Source organism: Arachis stenosperma, chromosome 5 (assembly GCF_014773155.1).
Source record: "Arachis stenosperma cultivar V10309 chromosome 5, arast.V10309.gnm1.PFL2, whole genome shotgun sequence".
Taxonomy (NCBI): domain Eukaryota; kingdom Viridiplantae; phylum Streptophyta; class Magnoliopsida; order Fabales; family Fabaceae; genus Arachis; species Arachis stenosperma.
The window spans coordinates 21899712-21924814 of NC_080381.1; the positions used below are offsets into that span (position 1 = coordinate 21899712).

Genomic DNA, 25103 nt, shown 5'->3' on the forward strand with positions numbered 1-25103 from the left:
CATCAATTCTAGCTTATACCACGAAGATTCCGATTAAGGAATCCAAGAGATAAACATTCAAGCCTTGTTTGCTTGTAGAACGGAAGTGGTTGTCAGGCACGCGTTCATAAGTGAGAATGATGATGAGCGTCACATAATCATCACATTCATCATGTTCTTGGGTGCAAATGAATATCTTAGAACAAGAACAAGCTGAATTGAATAGAAGAACAATAGTAATTGCATTAATACTCGAGGTACAACAGAGCTCCACACCTTAATCTATGGTATGTAGAAACTCCACCGTTGAAAATACATAAGAACAAGGTCTAGGCATGGCCGAGAGGCCAGCCCCCAAAACGTGATCAAAAGATTCAAAGATCTAAAGATGAAAATACAATAGTAAAAGGTCCTATTTGCAGAGAACTAGTAGCCTAGGGTTTACAGAAATGAGTAAATGACATAAAAATCCACTTCCGGGCCCACTTGGTGTGTGCTTGGGCTGAGCATTGAAGCTTTCATGTGTAGAGACTTTTCTTGGAGTTAAACGCCTGGTTTTATGCCAGTTTGGGCGTTTATCTCCCATTCTTGTGCCAGTTCCGACGTTTAACGCCGGGCAGTTTTGAGCTGATTTGGAACGTCGGTTTGGGCCATCAAATCTCAGGCAAAGTATAAACTATTATACATTGCTGGAAAGCCCAGGATGTTTACTTTCCAACGCAGTTGAGAACGCGCCAATTGGGCTTCTGTAGCTCCAAAAAATCCACTTCGAGTGCAGGGAGGTCAGAATCCAACAGCATCTGCAGTCCTTTTCAGCCTCTGAATCAGATTTTTGCTCAGGTCCCTCAATTTCAGCCAGAAAATACCTGAAATCACAGAAAACACACAAACTCATAGTAAAGTCCAGAAAAGTGAATTTTAACTAAAAACTAATAAAAATATAATAAAAACTAACTAAAACATACTAAAAACAATGCCAAAAAGCGTATAAATTATCCGCTCATCACAACACCAAACTTAAATTGTTGCTTGTCCCCATGCAACTGAAAATCAAATAAGACAAAAAGAAGAGAATATGCAATGAATTCCAAAAACATCTATGAAGATCAGTATTAATTAGATGAGTGGGGCTTTTAGCTTTTTGCCTCTAAACAGTTTTGGCATCTCACTCTGTCCTTTGAAATTCAGAATGATTGACTTTTATAGGAACTCAGAATCCAGATAGTGTTATTGATTCTCCTAGTTAAGTATGATGATTCTTGAACACAGCTACTTTATGAGTCTTGGCCGTGGCCCAAAGCACTCTATCTTCCAGTATTACCACCGGATACATACATGCCACAGATACATAATTAGGTGAACCTTTTCAGATTGTGACTCAGCTTTGCTAGAGTCCCCAATTAGAGGTGTCCAAGGTTCTTAAGCACACTCTTTTTGCCTTGGATCACAACTTTATTTCTTTCTTTTTTTCTTTTCGTTTTTCTCCTTTTTTTCTCTCTCTTTTTTTTGTATTCACTGCTTTTTCTTGCTTCAAGAATCATTTTTATGATTTTTCAGATCCTCAGTAACGTGTCTCCGTTCTCACCATTCTTTCAAGAGCCAACCATTCATGAACAACAAATTCAAAAGACATATGCACTGTTCAAGCATACATTCAGAAGTCAAAGTATTGCCACCACATCAAAATAATTAATCTGTTATAAAATTCAAAATTCATGCAATTCTTCTCTTTTTCAATTAAGAACATTTTTCATTCAAGAAAGGTGATGGATTCATAGGACATTCATATCTTTAAGGCATAGACACTAAGAAACTAATGACCATAAGACACAAACATAGATAAACATAAGCATAATTTTCGAAAAACAGAAAAATAAAGAACAAGGAGAATAAAGAACGGGTCCACCTTAGTGATGGCGGCTTGTTCTTCCTCTTGAAGATCTTTTGGAGTGCTTGAGCTCCTCAATTTCTCTTCCTTGCCTTTGTTGCTCCTCTCTCATGATTCTTTGATCTTCTTTGATTTCATGGAGGAGGATGGAATGTTCTTGGTGCTCCACCCTTAGCTGTCCCATGTTGGAACTCAATTCTCCTAGGAGGTGTTTATTTGCTCCCAATAGTTTTGTGGAGGAAAGTGCATTCCTTGAGGTATCTCAGGGATTTCATGATGAGTGGGATCTCTTGTTTGCTCCATCCTTTTCTTAGTGATGGGCTTGTCCTCATCAATGGGGATGTCTCCCTCTATGTCAATTCCAACTGAATAACAGAGGTGACAAATGAGATAAGGAAAGGCTAACCTTGCCAAGGTAGAGGACTTGTCTGCCACCTTATAAAGTTCTTGGGCTATAACCTCATGAACTTCTACTTCCTCCCCAATCATGATGCTATGAATCATGATGGTCCGGTCTATAGTAACTTCAGACCGGTTGCTAGTGGGAATGATTGAGCGTTGGATAAACTCCAACCATCCCCTAGCCACGGGCTTGAGGTCATGCCTTCTCAGTTGAACCGGCTTCCTTCTTGAATCTCTCTTCTATTGAGCGCCCTCTTCACAAATGTCTATGAGGACTTGGTCCAACCTTTGATCAAAGTTGACCCTTCTAGTGTAGGGGTGTTCATCTCCTTGCATCATGGGCAAGTTGAATGCCAACCTTACATTTTTCGGACTAAAATGTAAGCATTTCTTCCGAACCATTGTAAGCCAATTTTTTGGGTTCGGGTTCACACTTTGATCATGGTTCTTGGTGATCCATGCATTGGCATAGAACTCTTGAACCATTAAGATTCCGACTTGTTGAATGGGGTTGGTAAGAACTTTCCAACCTCTTCTTTGGATCTCATGTCGGATCTTTGGATATTCACTCTTTTTGAGATTGAAAGGGACCTCGGGGATCACCTTCTTCAAGGCCACAACTTCATAGAAGTGGTCTTGATGCACCCTTGAGGTGAATCTCTCCATCTCCCATGACTCGGAGGTGGAAGCTTTTGCCTTCCCTTTCCTCTTTCTAGAGGTTTCTCCGGCCTTATGTGCCATAAATGGTTATCGAAAAACAAAAAGCAATGCTTTTACCACACGAAACTTAAAAGGTTTGCTCGTCCTCGAGCAAAAGAAGAAAGAAGAGAGTAGAAGAAGAAGAAATAGAGGAGATGGAGGTGGCTTTGTGGTTCGGCCAAAGGGAGAGAAGTAGTGTTGTAGTTGTGTGAAAATGAGGTGGTGAAGATGGGTTTATATAGGGGTGGAGAGAGGGGTAGGGTTCGGCCATTATGGGTGGGTTTGGGAGGGAAAGTGATTTGAAATTGAATGGTGAGGTAGGTGGGGTTTTATGAAGGATGGATGTGAGTGGTGAAGAGAATAGTAGGATTTGATAGGTGAGGGATTTTTGGGGAAGAGTAGTTGAGGTGATTGGTGAATAGGTGAAGAAGAAGAGAGAGGGTGGTGGGGTAAGTGGGGATCCTGTGGGGTCCACAGATCCTGAGGTGTCAAGGAAAATTCATCCCTGCACCAAGTGGCGAGCAAAAATGCTCTTTATGCCAATTCTGGCGTTAAACGCCGGGCTGGTGCCCATTTCTGGCGTTTAACGCCAGTCTGGTGCCCCTTTCTGGCGTTAAACGCCCAGAATGGTGCCAGACTGAGCGTTAAATGCCCATTTGCTGCCCTTACTGGCGTTTAAACGCCAGCAAGATCTTCCTCCAGGGTGTGCTATTTTTCTTTCTGTTTTTCATTCTGTTTTTGCTTTTTCAATTGATTTTGTGACTTCCCATGATCATCAACCTACAGAAAACATAAAATAACAAAGGAAAATAGATTAAACATAACATTGGGTTGCCTCCCAACAAGCGCTTCTTTAATGTCAGTAGCTTGATAGAGGGCTCTCATGGAGCCTCACAGATACTCAGAGCAATGTTGGGACCTCCCAACACCAAACTTAGAGTTTGAATGTGGGGGTTCAACACCAAACTTAGAAGTTGGTTGTGGCCTCCCAACACCAAACTTAGAGTTTGACTGTGGGGGCTCTGTTTGACTCTGTTTTGAGAGAAGCTCTTCATGCTTCTTCTCCATGGTTACAGAGGGATATCCTTGAGCCTTAAACACAAAGGATTCTTCATTCACTTGAATGATCAATTCTCCTCTGTCAACATCAATCACAGCCTTTGCTGTGGCTAGGAAGGGTCTGCCAAGGATGATGGATTCATCCATGCACTTCCCAGTCTCTAGAACTATGAAATCAGCAGGGATGTAATGGTCTTCAATCTCTACCAGAACATCCTCTACAAGCCCATAAGCTTGTTTTCTTGAATTGTCTGCCATCTCTAGTGAGATTCTTGCAGCTTGCACCTCAAAGATCCCTAGCTTCTCCATTACAGAGAGAGGCATGAGGTTTATGCTTGACCTTAGGTCACACAGAGCCTTCTTAAAGGTCATGGTGCCTATGGTACAAGGTATTGAAAACTTCCCAGGATCTTGTCTCTTTTGAGGTAATTTCTGCCTAAACAAGTCATCCAGTTCTTTGGTGAGCAAAGGAGGTTTGTTCTCCCAAGTCTCATTACCAAATAACCTGTCATTTAGCTTTATGATTGCTCCAAGGTATTTAACAACTTGCTCTTCAGTGACATACTCATCCTCTTCGGAGGAAGAATACTCATTAGAGCTCATGAATGGCAGAAGTAAATCCAATGGAATCTCTATGGTCTCAGTGTGAGCCTCAGATTCCCATGGTTCCTCATTAGGGAACTCATTGGAGGCTAGTGGACGTCCATTGAGGTCTTCCTCAATGGCGATCACTACCTCTTTCTCCTCTCCAAATTCGGCCATGTTGATGACCTTGCACTCTCCTTTTAGATTCTCTTCTGTATTGCTTGGAAGAGTACTAGGAGGGAGTTCAGTAACTTTCTTACTCAGCTGACCCACTTGTGCCTCCAAGTTCCTAATGGAGGACCTTGTTTCAGTCATGAAACTTTGAGTGGTTTTGATTAGATCAGAGACCATGGTTGCTAAGTCAGAGTGGCTCTGCTTAGAATTCTCTGTATGTTGCTGAGGAGATGATGGAAAAGGCTTGCCATTGCTAAACCTGTTTCTTCCACTATTATTGTTGTTGAAACCTTGTTGAGGTCTCTGTTGATCCTTCCATGAGAGATTTGGATGATTTCTCCATGAAGGATTATAGGTGTTTCCATAGGGTTCTCCCATGTAATTCACCTCTTCCATTGAAGGGTTCTCAGGATCATAGGCTTCTTCTTCAGATGAAGCATCCTTAGTACTGCCTGGTGTAGCTTGCATCCCAGACAGACTTTGAGAAATCATATTGACTTGCTGAGTCAATATTTTGTTCTGAGCCAATATGGCATTCAGAGTATCAATCTCAAGAACTCCTTTTTTCTGATTCATCCCATTGTTCACAGGATTCCTTTCAGAAGTGTACATGAATTGATTATTTGCAACCATTTCAATGAGTTCTTGAGCTTCTGTAGGCGTCTTCCTCGGATGAAGAGATCCTCCTGCAGAACTATCCAATGACATCTTGGACAGTTCAGACAGACCATCATAGAAGATACATATGATGCTCCATTCAGAAAGCATGTCAGAAGGACACTTTCTGATCAATTGTTTGTATCTTTCCCAAGCTTCATAGAGGGATTCACCTTCCTTCTGTCTGAAGGTTTGGACTTCCACTCTAAGCTTACTCAATTTTTGAGGTGGAAAGAACTTTGCCAGGAAGGCATTGACTAGCTTTTCCCAAGAGTTCAGGCTTTCTTTAGGTTGTGAGTCTAACCATATCCTAGCTCTGTCTTTTACAGCAAAAGGGAATAGCATAAGTCTGTAGACATCAGGGTCAACCCCATTGGTCTTGACAGTGTCACAGATTTGCAAGAATTCAGCTAAAAACTGATGAGGATCTTCCAATGGAAGTCCATGGAACTTGCAATTCTGTTGCATTAGAGAAACTAATTGAGGCTTAAGCTCAAAGTTGTTTGCTCCAATGGCAGGGATAGAGATGCTTCTCCCATAGAAGTCAGGAGTAGGTGCAGTAAAGTCACCCAGCACCTTTCTTGCATTGTTGGCATTGTTGTTGTTTTCGGCTGCCATGGGTTCTTCTTCTTTGAAGATTTCTGTTAGAACCTCTATAGAGAGTTGTGCTTTAGCTTCTCTTAGCTTTTGCTTCAAGGTCCTTTCAGGTTCAGGGTCAACCTCAACAAGAATGCTTTTGTCTTTGCTCCTGCTCATATGAAAGAGAAGAAAACAAGAAAATATGGAATCCTCTATGTCACAGTATAGAGATTCCTTGAGGTGTCAGAGGAAAAGAAAAATAGAAGGAAGAGGTAGAAGAATTCGAACTTATCACCAAAGACAGAGTTCGAATTGTGCATTGAGGAGGAGTGTTAGTCCATAAATAGAAGGATGTGAGAAGAGGGGAAGAAATTTTTGAAAATTAAGTAAAAGATTTTAAAAACATGTTGAAAAACTAATTGATTTTCGAAAACTAAGAGTGGAAAAGAAATCGAGTGATTTTTGAAAAAGATTTTGAAATTAGAAATTAAAAAGATATGATTGAAAACTATTTTGAAAAAGATGTGATTAAAAAGATATGAATTAAAAGCTATGGTTTTAAAAAGATGTGATTGAGAAGATATGATTTGAAAAACAATTTAAAAAGATTTGATTTTAAAAATTAATGACTTGTCTAACAAGAAAAGATATGATTCAGACATTAAACCTTTCTCAACAGAAAAGGCAACATACTTGAAATGTTGAATCAAATCATTAATTGATAGCAAGTATTTTTGAAAAAGAAAGAAATTGATTATGATTGAAAAGATATGATTTGAAAAAGATTTGATTTTGAAAAATTTTGAAAACTTGAAAAAAAATTGAGTTAAAAACAGAATCTTCCCTCTTGTGCCATACTGGCGTTAAACGCCCAGAATGGTATCCATTCTGGCGTTTAACGCCCAAATCACTACCCTTTTGGGCGTTAAATGCCTAACCAGGCACCCTGGCTGGTGTTTAAACGCCAGTTTGCCTTCCTCACTGGGCGTTTTGAATGCCCAGTTTTTTTTCTGTGTAATTCCTCTGCTGAATGTTCTGAATCTTCAATTCTATGTATTATTGACTTGAAAAGACACAAATAAAAAATTTTTGGATTTTTAATAATGAGGAATAATCACAATGCAACTAAAATCAAATAACAATGCATGCAAGACACCAAACTTAGCAGTTTGTATACTACTGACACTAACAAAATGAAAATGCACATGAGAAACAACAAAACACTCAAGCTAAGAGAATTTAAAGATCAGAGCAAGGAAATCTTCAAGAACAACTTGAAGATCAATGAAGACACATGCATGAATTCGAAAAAATGCAAGAATAATATAAACATGCAATTGACACCAAACTTAAAATGGGACACTAGACTCAACAAGAAACATAAAATATTTTTGGCTTTTATGATTTTATAAATTTTTTGTGCTTTTTCGAAAATTAAGTGGAAAAGAAAATAAAGGTATCAAAATTCTTAATGAGAATTCCAGGAATCATGCAATGTTAGTCTAAAGCTTCAGTCTAAAGAGATTAGACATGGCTAGCCAAGCTTCAGCAGGACAGTACATTCAAGAGTTAAATTGATGAAAATCAATCAGCTTTGGTGATGATAACAACATCACCTTGAAACACTAGAATTCATTCTTAAGAACTCTGAAGAAAAATACCTAATCTAAGCAACAAGATGAACCGTCAGTTGTCCAAACTCAAACAATCCCCGGCAACGGCGCCAAAAACTTGGTGCACGAAATTGTGATCATCAATGGCGCCATCAACATGGTACGCTCAATTGCAATCTCAACTCTTTATCACAACTTCGCACAACTAACCAGCAAGTGCACTGGGCCGTCCAAGTAATAAACCTTATGCGAGTAAGGGTCGATCCCACGGAGATTGTTGGTATGAAGCAAGCTATGGTCACCTTGTAAATCTCAGTCAGGCAGATTCAAATGGTTATGAATGATTTATGAATAAATCATAAACTAAAGATAGAGATACTTATGTAATTCATTGGTGAGAATTTCAGATAAGCGTATGGAGATGCTTTGTCCTTTCCGTCTCTCTGCTTTTCTACTGTCTTCTTCCAATCCTTCTTACTGCTTTCCATGGCAAGCTGTATGTTGGGCATCACCATTGTCAGTGGCTACAGTCCCGTCCTCTCAGTGAAAATGTTCAACGCGCTCTGTCACAGCACGGCTAATCATCTGTCGGTTCTCAATCAGGTTGGAATAGAATCCAGTGATTCTTTTGCGTCTGTCACTAATGCCCAGCCTTCAGGAGTTTGAAGCTCGTCACAGTCATTCAATCCTTGAATCCTACTCAGAATATCACAGACAAGGTTTAAACCTTCTGGATTCTCTTGAATGCCACCATCAATTCTAGCTTATACCACGAAGATTCCGATTAAGGAATCTAAGAGATAAACATTCAAGCCTTGTTTGCTTGTAGAACGGAAGTGGTTGTCAGGCACGCGTTCATAAGTGAGAATGATGATGAGCGTCACATAATCATCACATTCATCATGTTCTTGGGTGCAAATGAATATCTTAGAACAAGAACAAGCTGAATTGAATAGAAGAACAATAGTAATTGTATTAATACTCGAGGTACAGCAGAGCTCCACACCTTAATCTATGGTGTGTAGAAACTCCACCTTTGAAAATACATAAGAACAAGGTCTAGGCATGGCCGAGAGGCCAGCCCCCAAAACGTGATCAAAAGATTCGAAGATCTAAAGATGAAAATACAATAGTAAAAGGTCCTATTTGTAGAGAACTAGTAGCCTAGGGTTTACAGAAATGAGTAAATGACATAAAAATCCACTTCCGGGCCCACTTGGTGTGTGCTTGGGTTGAGCATTGAAGCTTTCATGTGTAGAGACTTTTCTTGGAGTTAAACGCCAGCTTTTATGCCAGTTTGGGCGTTTAACTCCCATTCTTGTGCCAGTTCCGGCGTTTAACGCCGGGTAGTTTTGAGCTGATTTGGAACGTCAGTTTGGGCTATCAAATCTCAGGAAAAGTATGGACTATTATGCATTACTGGAAAGCCCAGGATGTCTACTTTCCAACGCAGTTGAGAGCGCGCCAATTGGGCTTTTGTAGCTCCAGAAAGTCCACTTTGAGTGCAGGGAGGTCAGAATCCAACATCATCTGCAGTCCTTTTCAGCCTCTGAATCAGATTTTTGCTCAGGTCCCTCAATTTCAGCCAGAAAATATCTGAAATCACAGAAAAACACACAAACTCATAGTAAAGTCCAGAAAAGTGAATTTTAACTAAATACTAATAAAAATGTAATCAAAACTAACTAAAACATACTAAAAACAATGCCAAAAAGCGTATAAATTATCCGCTCATCAGTTGCCTCCCAGCAAGCGCTTCTTTATTGTCTTTAGCTGGACTATTACTGAGCTTTAATCAAGTCTCAGTTTTGAGCATTCTTGCTCAAAATTGCTTTCAAGATAATGTTTGACTCTCTGTCCATTAACAATGAATTTTTTATTAGAGTCATTATCCTGAAGCTCTACATATCCATATGGTGACACACCTGTAATCACATATGGTCCTCTCCACCGAAATTTCAACTTTTTGGGGAATAATCTGAGCCTAGAGTTAAACAGCGGAATTTTCTACCCTGGCTCAAAGACTCTGGATGACAACTTCTTATCATGCCATCTTTTTGCTTTCTATTTGTAAATTTTTGCATTTTCGAAAGCATTGAGTCAGAATTCCTCTAGCTCATTTAACTGGAGCAATCATTTTTCTCCAACTAACTTAGCATCAAGGTTTAGGAATCTGGTTGCCTGATAAGCGGATAATTTATACGCTTTTTGGCATTGTTTTTAGTATGTTTTTAGTATGTTTTAGTTAGTTTTTATTATATTTTATTAGTTTTTAGTTAAAATTTACTTTTCTGGACTTTACTATGAGTTTTTGTATTTTTATATGATTTCAGGTATTTTTTGGCTGAAATTGAGAGACCTGAGCAAAAATCTGATTCAGAGGCTGAAAAAGGACTGCAGATGCTGTTGGATTCTGACCTCCCTGCATTCAAAGTGGATTTTCTGGAGCTACAGAAGCCCAATTGGCGCGCTCTCAATTGCGTTGGAAAGTAGACATCTAGGGCTTTCCAGAAATATATAATAGTCCATACTTTGTCCGAGATTTGATGGCCCAAACCGGCATTCCAAATCAGCTCAAGACTGCCCGGCGTTAAACGCCGGAATTGGCACAAAAGTGGGAGTTAAACGCCCAAACTGGCACAAAAGCTGGCGTTTAACTCCAAGAAAAGTCTCTACACATGAAAGCTTCAATGCTCAACCCAAGCACACACCAAGTGGGCCCGGAAGTGGATTTTTATGTCATTTACTCATTTTTGTAAACCCTAAGCTACTAGTTCTCTATAAATAAGACCTTTTGCTATTGTATTTTCATCTTGGTTCTTCTGGTTCCCTCTCTGGGGCCGAAGCCAATGATCACCATTATCACTTATGTATTTTCAACGGTGGAGTTTCTATACACTATAGATTAAGATATAGAGCTCTGCTGTACCTCGAGTATCAATGCAATTACTATTGTTCTTCTATTCAATTCGGCTTATTCTTGTTCTAAGATATCACTTGTTCCTCAACTTGATGAATGTGATGATCCGTGACACTCATCATCATTCTCACCTATGAACGTGTGCCTGACAACCACCTCCGTTCTACCTTAGATTGAGTGGATATCTCTTGGATCCCTTAATCGGAATCTTCATGGTATAAGCTAGAATTGATGGCGGCATTCAAGAGAATCCGGAAGGTCTAAACCTTGTATGTGGTATTCTGAGTAGGATTCAAGGATTGAATGACTGTGACGAGCTTCAAACTTGCGATTGTGGGGCGTTAGTGACAGACGCAAAAGAATCAATGGATTCTATTCCGACATGATCGAGAACCGACAGATGAATAGCCGTGCTGTGACAGAGCGCGTTGAACAGTTTCACTGAGAGGACGGGACTGTAGCCACTGACAACGGTGATGTCCAACATACAGCTTGCCATGGAAAGGAGTAAGAAGGATTGGATGAAGACAGTAGGAAAGTAGAGAGACGGAAGGAACAAAGCATCTCCATACGCTTATCTGAAATTCTCACCAATGAACTACATAAGTATCTCTATCTTTATTTTATGTTTTATTCATCTTTTAGTCATTAATCCTCCATAACCATTTGGACAACTGACGGTTCATCTTGTTGCTTAGATTAGGTATTTTTCTTCAGAATTTTTAAGAATGAATTCTAGAGTTTCAAGGTGATGTTTTCATCATCACCAAAGCTGATTGATTCTCATAAATTTAGCTCTTGAATGGAATGTCCTGCTGAAGCTTGGCTAGCCATGTCTAATTTCTTTAGACTAAAGCTTTAGACTAACATTGCATGATTCCTGGAATTCTTATTAAAAATTTTGAATCTCTTTATTTTCTTTTCCACATAATTTTCGAAAAATCACAAAAAAAATTTATAAAATCTTAAAATCAAAAATATTTTTATGTTTCTTGTTTGAGTCTAGTGTCTAATTTTAAGTTTGGTATCAATTGCATGTCTTTATTCTTCCAATTTTCGAAAATTACATGCATTATGTTCTTCATTGATCTTCAAGTTGTTCTTGATGATTTCCTTGCTCTGATCTTTAAATTCTCTTGTCTTGAGTGTTTTGTTGTTTCTCATATGCATTCTCAATTTGTTAGTGTCAGTAGTATACAAACTTCTAAGTTTGGTGTCTTGCATGCATTGTTTATTTGATCTTAGTTGCATTTTGATTATTCCTCATCATTAAAAATTCAAAAAAATTTTTAATTTTTGCCTTTTCAAGTCAATAATACAGAGAATTGAAGATTCAGAACATACAGCAGAGGAATTACACAAAAAAAGCTGGGCATTCAAAACGCCCAGTGAAGAAGAAAAACTGGCGTTTAAACGCCAGCCAGGGTACCTGGCTGGGCGTTTAACGCCCAAAAGGGTAGCATTTTGGGCGTTAAACGCCAGAATGTATACCATTCTGGGCGTTTAATGCCAGGATGGCACAATAGGGAAGATTTTGTTTTTAATTCAATTTTTTTTCATGTTTTCATAATTTTTTAAAATCAAATCTTTTTCAAATCACATCTTTTCAATCATATATTTTCAAAATCAATTTCTTTCCATTTTCAAAAATACTTGCTAACAATTAATGATTTGATCCAACATTTCAAGTATGTTGCCTTTTCTGTTGAGAAAGGTTTAATGTCTGAATCATATCTTTTAAATTTCTTGTTAGCCAAGTCATTAATTTTCAAAATCAAATCTTTTTAAATTGTTTTTCAAATCATATCTTCTCAATCATATCTTTTTAAAACTATATCTTTTCAATCATATCTTTTTATCACATTTTTTTTTAAATTAATTTTTCAATCATATCTTTTTGATTTCTAATTTCAAAATCTTTTTCAATTTCACTTTATTTCTTTCCCAACTTTAATTTTCAAAAATCATCAATCAAATTTTCAAAATTTCTTTTAATTATTTTAAAATCTTTTACTTTAATTTCAAAAATTCTTCCCCTCTTCTCACATCCTTCTATTTATGGACTAACACTCCTCCTCAATGCACAATTCGAACTCTATCTCTTTTGATAAGTTCGAATTCTTCTACCTCCTCCTTCTATTCTTCTTTTCCTCTGACACTTCAAAGAATCTCTATACTGTGACATAGATGATTTCATATTTTCTTATTCTCTTCTCTTTCATATGAGCAGGAACAAAGACAAAAGCATTCTTGTTGAGGCTGATCCTGAACCTGAAAGGACCTTAAAGAGAAAGCTAAGAGAAGCAAAAGCACAACTCTCTGGAGGGGACCTAACAGAAATCTTCAAACTAGAAGAAGATATGGCAGCCGAAAACAACAACAATGCCAACAATGCAAGGAAGGTGCTGGGTGACTTTACTGCATCTACTCCCAACTTCTATGGGAAAAGCATCTCTATCCCTGCCATTGGAGCAAACAACTTTGAGCTTAAGCCTCAATTAGTTTCTCTAATGCAACAGAATTGCAAGTTCCATGGACTTCCATTGGAAGATCCTCATCAGTTTTTAGCTGAATTCTTGCAAATTTGTGACATTGTCAAGACCAATGGGGTTGACCCTGAGGTCTACAGACTTATGCTATTCCCTTTTGCTGTAAGAGACAGAGCTAGGATATGGTTGGACTCACAACCTAAAAAAAGCCTGAACTCTTGGGAAAAGCTAGTCAATGCCTTCTTGGTAAAGTTTTTTTCACCTCAAAAATTGAGTAAGCTTAGAGTGGAAGTCCAAACCTTCAGAGAGAAGGAAGGTGAATCCCTCTATGAAGCTTGGAAAAGATACAAAATAATTGATCAGAAAGTGTCCCTCTGACATGCTTTCTGAATGGAGCATCATAGGTATCTTCTATGATGGTCTGTCTGAACTGTCCAAGATGTCATTGGACAGCTCTACTGGAGGATCTCTTCATCTGAAGAAGACACCTGCAGAAGCTCAAGAACTCATTGAAATGGTTGCAAATAACCAATTGATGTACACTTCTGAAAGGGATCCTGTGAATAATGGGACGAATCAGAAGAAAGGAGTTCTTGAGATTGATACTCTGAATGCCATATTGGCTCAGAACAAAATATTGACTCAGCAAGTCAATATGATTTCTCAAAGTCTGTCTAGAATGCAAGCTGCACCAGGCAATACTAAGGACGCTTTATCTGAAGAAGAAGCTTATGATCTTGAGAACCCTTCAATGGAAGAGGTGAATTACATGGGAGAACCCTATGGAAACACCTTTAATCCTTCATGGAGAAATCATCCAAATCTCTCATGGAAGGATCAATAGAGACCTCAACAAGGTTTCAACAACAATAATGGTGGAAGAAATAGGTTTAGCAATAGCAAGCCTTTTCCATCATCTTCTAAGCAACAGATAGAGAATTCTAAGCAGAGCTACTCTGACTTAGCAAACATGGTCTCTAATCTAATCAAAACCACTCAAAGTTTCATGACTGAAACAAGGTCCTCCATTAGAAACTTGGAGGCACAAGTGGGTCAGCTGAGTAAGAAAGTTACTGAACTCCCTCCTAGTACTCTTCCAAGCAATACATAAGAGAATCCAAAAGGAGAGTGTAGGGCCATCAACATAGCCGAATTTGGAGAGGAGAAAGAGGCAGTGAGCGCCACTGAGGAAGACCTCAATGGACGTCCACTGGCCTCCAATGAGTTCCCTAATGAGGAACCATGGGAATCTGAGGCTCACACTAAGACCATAGAGATTCCATTGGATTTACTTCTGCCATTCATGAGCTCTGATGAGTATTCTTCCTCTGAAGAGGACGAAGATGTCACTGAAGAGCAAGTTGCTAAGTGCCTTAGAGCAATCATGAAGCTAAATGACAAGTTATTTGGTAATGAGACGTGGGAGGATGAACCCCCTTTGCTCACCAAAGAACTGGATGACCTGACTAGGCAGAGTTTACCTCAAAAGAGATAGGACCCTGGGAAGTTCTCAATACCTTGTACATTAGGCACCATGACCTTTGAGAAGGCTCTGTGTGACCTAGGGTCAAGCATAAACCTCATGCATCTCTCTGTAATGGAGAAGCTAGGGATCTTTGAGGTGCAAGCTGCAAGAATCTCACTAGAGATGGCAGACAATTCAAGAAAACAAGCTTATGGACTTGTAGAGGATGTTCTGGTAAAGGTTGAAGACCATTACATCCCTGCTGATTTCATAGTCCTGGAGACTGAGAAGTGCATGGATGAATCCATCATCCTTGGCAGACCGTTCTTAATAGCCACAACAAAGGCTGTGATTGATGTTGACAGAGGAGAATTGATCATTCAAGTGAATGAAGAATCCTTTGTGTTTAAGGCTCAAGGATACCCCTCTGTAACCATGGAGAGGAAGCATGAAGAGCTCCCCTCAAAACAGAGTCAAACAGAGCCCCCACAGTCAAACTCTAAGTTTGGTGTTGGGAGGCCACAACCAACTTCTAAGTTTGGTGTTGAACCCCCACATTCAAACTCTAAGTTTGGTGTTGGGAGTTTCTAACATTGCTCTGAACATCTGTGAGGCTCCATGAGAGCCCACTGTCAAGCTACTGACATTAAAGAAGCGTTTGTTGGGAGGCAACCCAATGTTATATTTATCTATTTTCCTTTGTTATTTTATGTTTTTTATAGGTTGATGATCATGGGAAGTCACAAAATCAATTGAAAAAGCAAAAACAGCATGAAAAACAGAAAGAAAAATAGCACACCCTGGAGGAAAATTTGCTGGCATTTAAACGCCAGTGAAGATAGCAAAATGGGCGTTTAACGCCCAGTCTGGCACCATTCTGGGCGTTTAACGCCAGAAAGGGGCACCAGACTGGCGTTTAACGCCAGGAATGGGCACCAAGCTGGCGTTAAACGCCAGAAATGGGCAACAGCCCGGCGTTTAACGCCAGGATTGGCAGAAGGAGCATTTTTGCTCGCCACTTGGTGCAGGGATGAATTATCCTTGACACCTCAGGATCTGTGGACCCCACAGGATCCCCACCTACCCCACCACTCTCTCTCTTCTTCACCCATTCACCAATCACCTCAATACCTCTTCCCAAAAAAAAACCCCTCACCCATCAAATCCCACCATTCTCTTCATCACTCACATCCATCCTTCATAAAAACCCACCTACCCCACCATCCAAATTCAAACCACTTTCCCTCCCAAACCCACCCATAATGGCCGAACCATACCCCCCTCTCCATCCCTATATAAACCCATCTTCACCCCTTCATTTTCACACAACCTAAACACTACTTCTACCCCTTGGCCGAAACACAAAGCCCCCCTCCATCTCCTCTATTTCTTCTTCTTCTTCTTCTTCTACTCTCTTCTTTCTTCTTTTGCTCGAGGACGAGCAAACCTTCTAAGTTTGGTGTGGTAAAAACGTTGCTTTTTGTTTTTCCATAACCATTTATGGCACCTAAGGCCGGAGAAACCTCTAGAAAGAGGAAAGGGAAGGCAAAAGCTTCCACCTCCGAGTCATGGGAGATGGAGAGATTCATCTCAAGGGTGCATCAAGACCACTTCCATGAAGTTGTGGCCATGAAGAAGGTGATCCCCGAGGTCCCTTTCAAACCCAAAAAGAGTGAATATCCGGAGATCCAACATGAGATCCAAAGAAGAGGTTGGGAAGTTCTTACCAACCCCATTCAACAAGTCGAAATCTTAATGGTTCAAGAGTTCTATGCCAATGCATGGATCACCAAGAACCATGATCAAAGTGTGAACCCGGACCCAAAGAATTGGCTTACAATGGTTCGGGGGAAATGCTTAGATTTTAGTCCGAAAAATGTAAGGTTGGCATTCAACTTGCCCATGATGTAAGGAGATGAACACCCCTACACTAGAAGGGTCAACTTTGATCAAAGGTTGGACCAAGTCCTCATAGACATTTGTGAAGAGGGCGCTCAATGGAAGAGAGATTCAAGAGGGAAGCCAGTTCAACTGAGAAGGCATGACCTCAAGGCCGTGGCTACGGGATGGTTGAAGTTTATCCAACGCTCAATCATTCCGACTAGCAACCGGTCCGAAGTTACTATAGACCGGGCTATCATGATTCATAGCATCATGATTGGAGAGGAAGTAGAAGTTCATGAGGTTATATCCCAAGAACTTTATAAGGTGACAGACAAGTCCTCTACCTTGGCAAGGTTAGCCTTCCCTCATCTCATTTGTCACCTCTGTAATTCAGTTGGAATTAACATAGAGGGAGACATCCTCATTGATGAGGACAAGACCATCACTAAGAAGAGGATGGAGCAAACAAGAGATCCCACTCATGGACATGAGGAAATTCCTCATCATGAATCCCCTGAGATGCCTCAAGTGATGCACTTTCCTCCACAAAACTATTGGGAGCAAATCAACACCTCCCTATGAGAATTGAGTTCCAACATGGGACAACTAAGGGTGGAGCACCAAGAACATTCCATCCTCCTCCATGAAATTAGAGAAGATCAAAGAATCATGAGAGAGGAGCAACAAAGGCAAGGAAGAGACATTGAGGAGCTCAAGCACTCAATAAGATCTTCAAGAGGAAGAACAAGCCACCATCACTAAGGTGGACCCGTTCTTTAATCTCCTTGTTCTTTATTTTTCTATTTTTTTCGAATTTTTATGCTTATGTTTATCTATGTTTGTGTCTTATTACATGATCATTAGTGTCTTAGTGTCTATGCCTTAAAGTTATGAATGTCCTATGAATCCATCACCTTTCTTAAATGAAAAATGTTTTTATTACAAAAGAACAAGAAGTACATGATTTCGAATTCATCCTTAAAACTAGTTCAATTATTTTAATGTGGTGACAATACTTTTTGTTTTCGGAATGCATGCTTGAACAGTGCATATGTCTTTTGAATTTTTTGTTCATGAATGTTAAAATTGTTGGCTCTTGAAAGAATGATGAAAAAGGAGACATGTTACTGAGGATCTGAAAAATCATAAAAATGATTCTTGAAGCAAGAAAAAGCAGTGTTCTTCTAAAAAAAAAAGCAAGCAGAAAAAGCCAATAGCCCTTTAAATCAAAAGGCAAGGGTAAAAATAAAAAGGATCCAAGGCTTTGAGCATCAATGGATAGGAGGGCCTACAGGAATAACATCTTGGCCTAAGCGGCTAAACCAAGCTGTCCCTAACCATGTGCTTGTGGCGTGAAGGTGTCAAGTGAAAACTTGAGACTGAGTGGTTAAAGTCATGATCCGAAGCAAAAAGAGTGTGCTTAAGAACCCTGGACACCTCTAATTGGGAACTCTAGCAAAGCTGAGTCACAATCTGGAAAGGTTCACCCAGTTATGTGTCTGTGGCATGGATGTATCCGGTAGTAATACTGGAGAACAGAGTGCTTTGGGCCACGGCCAAGACTCATAAAGTAACTGTGTTCAAGAATCAACATACTTAACTAGGAGAATCAATAACACTATCTGAATTCTGAGTTCCTATAGATGACAATCATTCTGAACCTCAAAGGATAAAGTGAGATGCCAAAACTGCTCAGAGGCAAAAAGCTACAAGTCCCGCTCATCTAATTGGAGCTAAGTTTCATTGATAGTTCGGAGTTTATAGTATATTCTTTTCTTTTTATCTTATTTAATTTTCAGTTGCTTGGGGACAAGCAACAATTTAAGTTTGGTGTTGTGATGAGCGGATAATTTATACGCTTTTTGGCATTGTTTTTAGTATGTTTTTAGTATGTTTTAGTTAGTTTTTATTATATTTTTATTAGTTTTTAGTTAAAATTCACTTTTCTGGACTTTACTATGAGTTTGTGTGTTTTTCTGTGATTTCAGGAATTTTCTGGCTGAAATTGAGGGACCTGAGCAAAAATCTGATTCAGAGGCTGAAAAAGGACTGCAGATGCTATTGGATTCTGACCTCCCTGAATTCAAAGTGGATTTTCTGGAGCTAAAGAAGTCTAATTGGCACGCTCTCAATTGCGTTGGAAAGTAGACATCCTGGGCTTTCCAGCAATGTATAATAGTCCATACTTTGCCCAAGATTTGATGGCCCAAACCGGCGTTCCAAATCAGCTCAAGACTGCCCGGCATTAAACGCCGGAACTGGCACAAAAGTGGGAGTTAAACGCCCAAACTGGCACAAAAGCTGGCGTTTAACTCCAAGAAAAGTCTCTACACAAGAAAGCTTCAACGCTCAGCCCAAGCACACACCAAGTGGGCCCGGAAGTGGATTTTTATGTCATTTACTCATTTCTGTAAACCCTAAGCTACTAGTTCTCTATAAATAAGACCTTTTGCTATTGTATTTTCATCTTGGTTCTTCTGGTTCCCTCTCTGGGGCCGAAGCCAATGATCACCATTATCACTTGTGTATTTTCAATGGTGGAGTTTCTACACACTATAGATTAAGGTGTGGAGCTCTGCTGTACCTCGAGTATCAATGCAATTACTATTGTTCTTCTATTCAATTCGGCTTATTCTTGTTCTAAGATATCACTTGTTCCTCAACTTGATGAATGTGATGATCCGTGACACTCATCATCAATCTCACCTATGAACGTGTGCCTGACAACCACCTCCGTTCTACCTTAGATTGAGTGGATATCTCTTGGATCCCTTAATCGGAATCTTCGTGGTATAAGCTAGAATTGATGGCGGCATTCAAGAGAATCCGGAAGGTCTAAACCTTGTCTGTGGTATTCTGAGTAGGATTCAAGGATTGAATGACTGTGACGAGCTTCAAACTCACGATTGTGGGGCGTTAGTTGCAGACGCAAAAGAATCAATGGATTCTATTCCGACATGATCGAGAATCGACAGGTGAATAGCCGTGCTGTGACAGAGCGCGTTGAACATTTTCACTGAGAGGACGGGACTGTAGCCACTGACAACGGTGATGCCCAACATACAGCTTGCCATGGAAAGGAGTAAGAAGGATTGGATGAAGACAATAGGAAAGTAGAGAGACGGAAGGAACAAAGCATCTCCATACGCTTATCTGAAATTCTCACCAATGAACTACATAAGTATCTCTATCTTTATTTTATGTTTTATTCATCTTTTAGTCATTAATCCTCCATAACCATTTGAATCCTCCTGACTGAGATTTACAAGATGACCATAGCTTGCTTCATACCAACAATCTCCGTGGGATCGACCCTTACTCGCATAAGGTTTATTACTTGGACGACCCAGTGCACTTGCTGGTTAGTTGTGCGAAGTTGTGATAAAGAGTTGAGATTGCAATTGAGCGTACCATCTTGATGGCACCATTGATGATCACAATTTTGTGCACCATTGCCCAGTAGGCCTTGTGTTCCAGTTCCACTGGCAAGTGAGAGGCTTTTCCATACATAAGCTGGTATGGAGAGGTCCCTATAGGAGTCTTCAATGTTGTTCTGTATGCCCACAGAGCATCATCCAAACTTCTTGCCCAATCCCTTCTACGGTTAATCACAGTCCGTTCCAGAATTCTTTTAAGTTCTCTATTAGAGACTTCAGCTTGCCCATTTGATTGTGGATTATATGGAGTTGCCACCCTCTGGCTAACTCCATATCAAACCATAGCAGAGTAAAGCTGTTTATTACAGAAATGAGTGCCCCCATCACTGATTAGTACTCTAGGGACACCAAATCTGCTGAAGATATGTTTCTGGAGGAATTTCAGCACTGTCTTAGTATCATTAGTGGGTGTTGCAATAGCCTCTACCTATTTGGATACATAATCCACTGCCACCAGAATATAAGTGTTTGAGTATGATGGTGGGAAAGGCCCCATGAAGTCAATACCCCATACATCAAATAACTCAATCTCCAAGATCCCTTGTTGAGGCATGGTATAACCGTGAGGCAGATTGTCAGATCTTTGGCAATTGTCACAATTACGTACAAACTCTCGGGAGTCTTTATAGATATTAGGCCAGTAGAAACCACATTGGAGGACTCTTGTGGCTGTTCGCTCACTTCCAAAATGTCCTCCATACTGTGATCCATAGCAATGCCAGAGGATCTTCTGTGCTTCTTCTTTAGGAACACATCTACGGATTATTCCGTCTGCACATTTCTTGAAGAGATATGGTTCATCCCACAGATAGTACTTTGTATCCGAGATCAATTTCTTTGATTGCTGCCTACTATACTCTTTGGGTATGAATCTCACAACCTTGTAGTTTGCAATGTCTGTAAAACATGGTACTTCCTGGATGGCAAAGAGTTGCTCATCCGGAAAGGTTTTAGAGATTTCAGTGAGAGGGAGGGATGCCCCTTCTACTGGTTCTATTCGGGACAGGTGATCTGCTACTTGGTTCTCTGTCCATTTTTTGTCGCTTATTTCTATATCAAACTCTTGCAGAAGCAACACCCATCTTATGGGTCTAGGTTTTAAATCCTGGTTTGTGAGTAGATATTTAAGAACAGCATGGTCAGTGTACACAATCACTTTTGATCCTACTAAATAAGATCTGAACTTGTCAATGGCGTAAACCACTGCAAGTAACTCTTTTTCTGTGGTCATGTAGTTCTTCTGTGCGTCATTTAAAACACGACTGGCATAATAAATGATGTGCAGAAGCTTGTCATGCCGTTGTCCCAACACTGCACCAATGGCATGGTCACTGGCATCACACATTAGTTCAAATGGTAATGTCCAGTCTGGTGCAGAGATGATTGGTGCTGTGACAGCTTAGCTTTCAAAGTCTCAAACGTCTTCAGACACTCCTTATCAAAGATAAATGGCGTGTCAGTAGCTAGCAGATTACTCAGAGGTTTGCAATTTTTGAAAAATCTTTTATAAACCTCCTATAGAATTCTGCATGCCCCAGAAAGCTTCTGATTGCTTTAATATTGGTAAGTAGTGGTAATTTTTCAATTACCCCCACCTTAGCTTAATCCACCTATATTCCTTTGTTCGAAATTTTATGCCCAAGGACGATTCCTTCAGTCACCATAAAGTGACATTTTTTCCAGTTTAAAACCAGGTTAGTCTCTTGGCACCTTTTCAGAACAAGTGCTAGATGGTCAAGACAAGAGCTGAATGAGTCTCCAAATACTGAGAAGTCGTCCATGAAGACTTCTAGAAACTTTTTCACCATATCAGAGAAAATAGAGAGCATGCACATTTGAAAGGTTGCAGGTGCATTACACAGACCAAATGGCATCCTTCTGTAAGCAAACACTCCAGATGGACATGTGAATGTTGTTTTCTCTTTATCCTGGGGATCTACTGCAATCTTGTTATAACCTGAATAGCCATCCAGAAAGCAGTAGTAATTATGACCTGCTAGTCTTTCTAGCATCTGGTCTATGAATGGTAAAGGAAAATGATCCTTTCTGGTGGCTGTATTGAGTCTTCTGTAGTCAATACACATGCGCCAACCTGTAACTATTCTTGTAGGAACCAGTTCATTCTTTTCATTATGAACCACTGTCATGCCTCCCTTTTTGGGGACAACTTGGACAGGGCTCACCCAGGGGCTATCAGAAATAGGATAAATAATCCTAGCCTCTAGTAATTTAGTGACCTCCTTTTGCACCACCTCCTTCATAGCCGGATTCAGCCGCCTTTATGGTTGAACCACTGGCTTAGCATCATCCTCCAATGGGATCTTGTGCATGCATCTGGCTGGGCTAATGCCCTTAAGATCACTGATGGACCACCCAAGAGCTGTCTTGTGTGTCCTTAGCACCTGAATTAGTGCTTCCTCTTCCTGTGGCTCTAAGGCAGAGCTTATGATTACAGGAAAAGTGTCACCTTCTCCCAGAAATGCATATTTTGGGGATGGTGGCAATGGTTTGAGCTCAGATTTAGGAGGTTTCTCCTCTTCCTGAGGAGTTTTCAGAGGTTCTATTATTCTATCTGATTCCTCCAGATCAGGCTGAACATCTTTAAAGATATTCTCTAGCTCTGACTCGAGACTCTCAGCCATATTGATCTCCTCCACCAGGGAGTCAATAACATCAACGCTCATGCAGTTATTTGATGTATCTGGATGCTTCATTGCTTCAATAGCAATCAGCCTGAACTCATCCTCATTGACTTTCAGGGTCACTTCCCCTTTTTCGACATCAATGAGGGTTTGTCCAGTTGCTAGGAAAGGTCTTCCTAGGATGAGAGTTGCACTATTGTGCTCCTCCATCTCCAGCACTACAAAATCAGTGGAGAATGCAAATGGCCCAACTGTGACAATCACATCCTTAATCATGCCTGATGGGTATTTAATGGAGCCATCAGCAAGTTGAAGACAGATCCTAGTTGGTTTGATTTCTTCTGCCAAGCCAAGCTTTCTGATAGTGGATGCAGGTACTAGGTTGATACTTGCCCCAAGATCACATAGAGCTGTCTTGGTACAAGTGCCCTCTAATGTGCATGGTATCATAAAGCTTTCAGGATCCTTAAGCTTCTTTGGTAAGCTTTTCAGAATGACTGCACTGCATTCTTCAGTGAGGTAAACTTTTTTAGTTTCTCTCTAATCCTTCTTATGACTTAAGATCTCTTTCATGAACTTAGCATAAGAAGGAATTTGCTCAAGTGCCTCTGCAAACGGAATCTTTATTTCAAGAGTCTTGAGATAGTCTGCAAAGTGGGCAAATTGCTTATCCTGTTCTGCTTGGCGGAGTTTCTGAGGATAAGGCATTTTGGCTTTGTATTCCTCAACCTTAGTTACTACAGGTTTATTTCCTACAGATGTGGTTGGAGAAGCCTTTTTAGAGGGGTTGCTATCAGTACTTGTATGTGTCTGATCCCTCACTGGCGTTTGAATGCCAGGGTTGGAAGCTGGATTGGCGTTGGATGCCAACTCCTTACCTGTTTTTGGCGTTTGAACGCCAGAACTGAGCTTTCCTTGGACGTTTAACGCCAACTCCTTGCCTGTTAGTGGTGTTTGAACGCCAGAATTGAGCATAGGTTGGGCGTTTAATGCCAGCTCTCCACCTTTTTCTGGTATTTGAGCGCCAAAATTATTCCTCTCTGGGCTCTTACTGTCCTCAGAGGGATTTTGGGTAGTAGTTTGTTCATTTCTTGGCTTTCTACTGCTTTGAAGTGAGGTATTTAATGTTTTCCCACTTCTTAATTGAACTGCTTGGCACTCTTCTGTTATTTGTTTTAATAACTGCTATTTTGTTTGCTTCAATTGTACTTCCATATTCATATTAGCCATTCTTGTGTCTTGTAGTATCTCCTTGAATTCGGCTAGCTGTTTCGTTAGAAAATCTAATTGCTGATTGAATTCAGTCACTTGTTTTGCAAGACTGAGTTCAACAGTTACTGTTTTAGCCTCTTCTTTCATCAAAGATTCACTACTTAGGTATAGATGCTGATTTTTGGCAACTGTATCAATAAGCTCTTGAGCTTCTTCAATTGTCTTTCTCATGTGTATAGATCCACCAGCTGAGTGGTCCAAAGACATCTGAGCTTTCTCTGTAAGCCCATAATAGAAGATGTCTAACTGCACCCACTCTGAAAATATTTCAGAGGGTCATTTTGATAAACCACTATTTTATGGTTTATCTTGTGCTCAATTGAGTGGTTTTTATCAAGCCTTTGCTCGCTTATTCATATGATTTGCATAGTTTTACATTCTCCTTCTTGATCTTGTGCTGTGATTGAAAACATGCTTCTTTTTCTTTTATTTTCTTTTATTTAAATCCTCTCTTATTATCATTCGATACCTTGATATGTGTGTTAAGTAATTTCAGAGATTACAGGGCAGGAATGGCTCAGAGGATAGAAAGGAAGCAGGCAAAAGTGGAAGGAATACAAGAAGTTGAAGGAACTGCAAAGTTGTTAGCCTGACCCTCTTGCACTAAAACGATCATAACTTGAGCTACAGAGGTCCAAATGATGCGGTTTCACTTGCATTGGAAAGATAACATCCGGAGCTTCAATTTGATATATAATTTGCCATAGTAGCTGTACAGATAGGTGGTGCGAACGCGCGCTCCACGCGGATACGTCGCATCTATGAATCTCATTCCACGCAAACGCGTGGATGACGCCTCCGCGTCACTTTGCCACGACCTATACGGACCAGATTTCACAATCAGCGATTTCTGAGCTGTTTCTGACCCAATTTTCGGCCCAGGAAACACAGATTAGAGGCCATAAAGTGGGGGAGTCCATCCATACAATCAGATAAAAAGTAATTTTCACTTTTCGTAGTTTAGATGTAGTTTTTAGAGAGAGAGGTTCTCTCCTCTCTCTCAGGATTTAGGATTAGGATTCCTCTTAAAGGATTTAGGATTTATTATTATTTCAACTTACAATTCTTCTGAGCTCCAGGTTTAATATTCCTTTATTTTGACTTCTCTTCTACTTTGAGATACTTTAATGCTTTTATTTGTATTTGACTTATGTTGCCCAATTGGCTTATGAACTTTTCCATGTTAGATTTGACTGCTTTTATTAATGCAATTGAGGTATTTCAGATTTATGCTTGCTTTATTCTATTTATGATGTCTTCAATTTAATTTAGAATTTTCCCTTTTGGCACTGGTTAAGTAATTGGTGACGCTTGAGTTATCAAATAAAGCAGTGGTTGAAATTGGCAGATCGCTCTAAA

At 39.9% G+C, this 25103-nt stretch overlaps 1 non-coding gene across 1 annotated transcript; it reads left to right on the top strand.

Annotated features, from left to right (window-relative positions):
* Positions 1 to 5548: 5548 nt before the first annotated feature.
* Positions 5549 to 5656, top strand: LOC130983838 (small nucleolar RNA R71). The gene has a single exon (XR_009087811.1). It is a non-coding gene; the product is annotated as a small nucleolar RNA R71 (small nucleolar RNA).
* The last annotated feature ends 19447 nt before the right edge of the window (positions 5657 to 25103 follow it).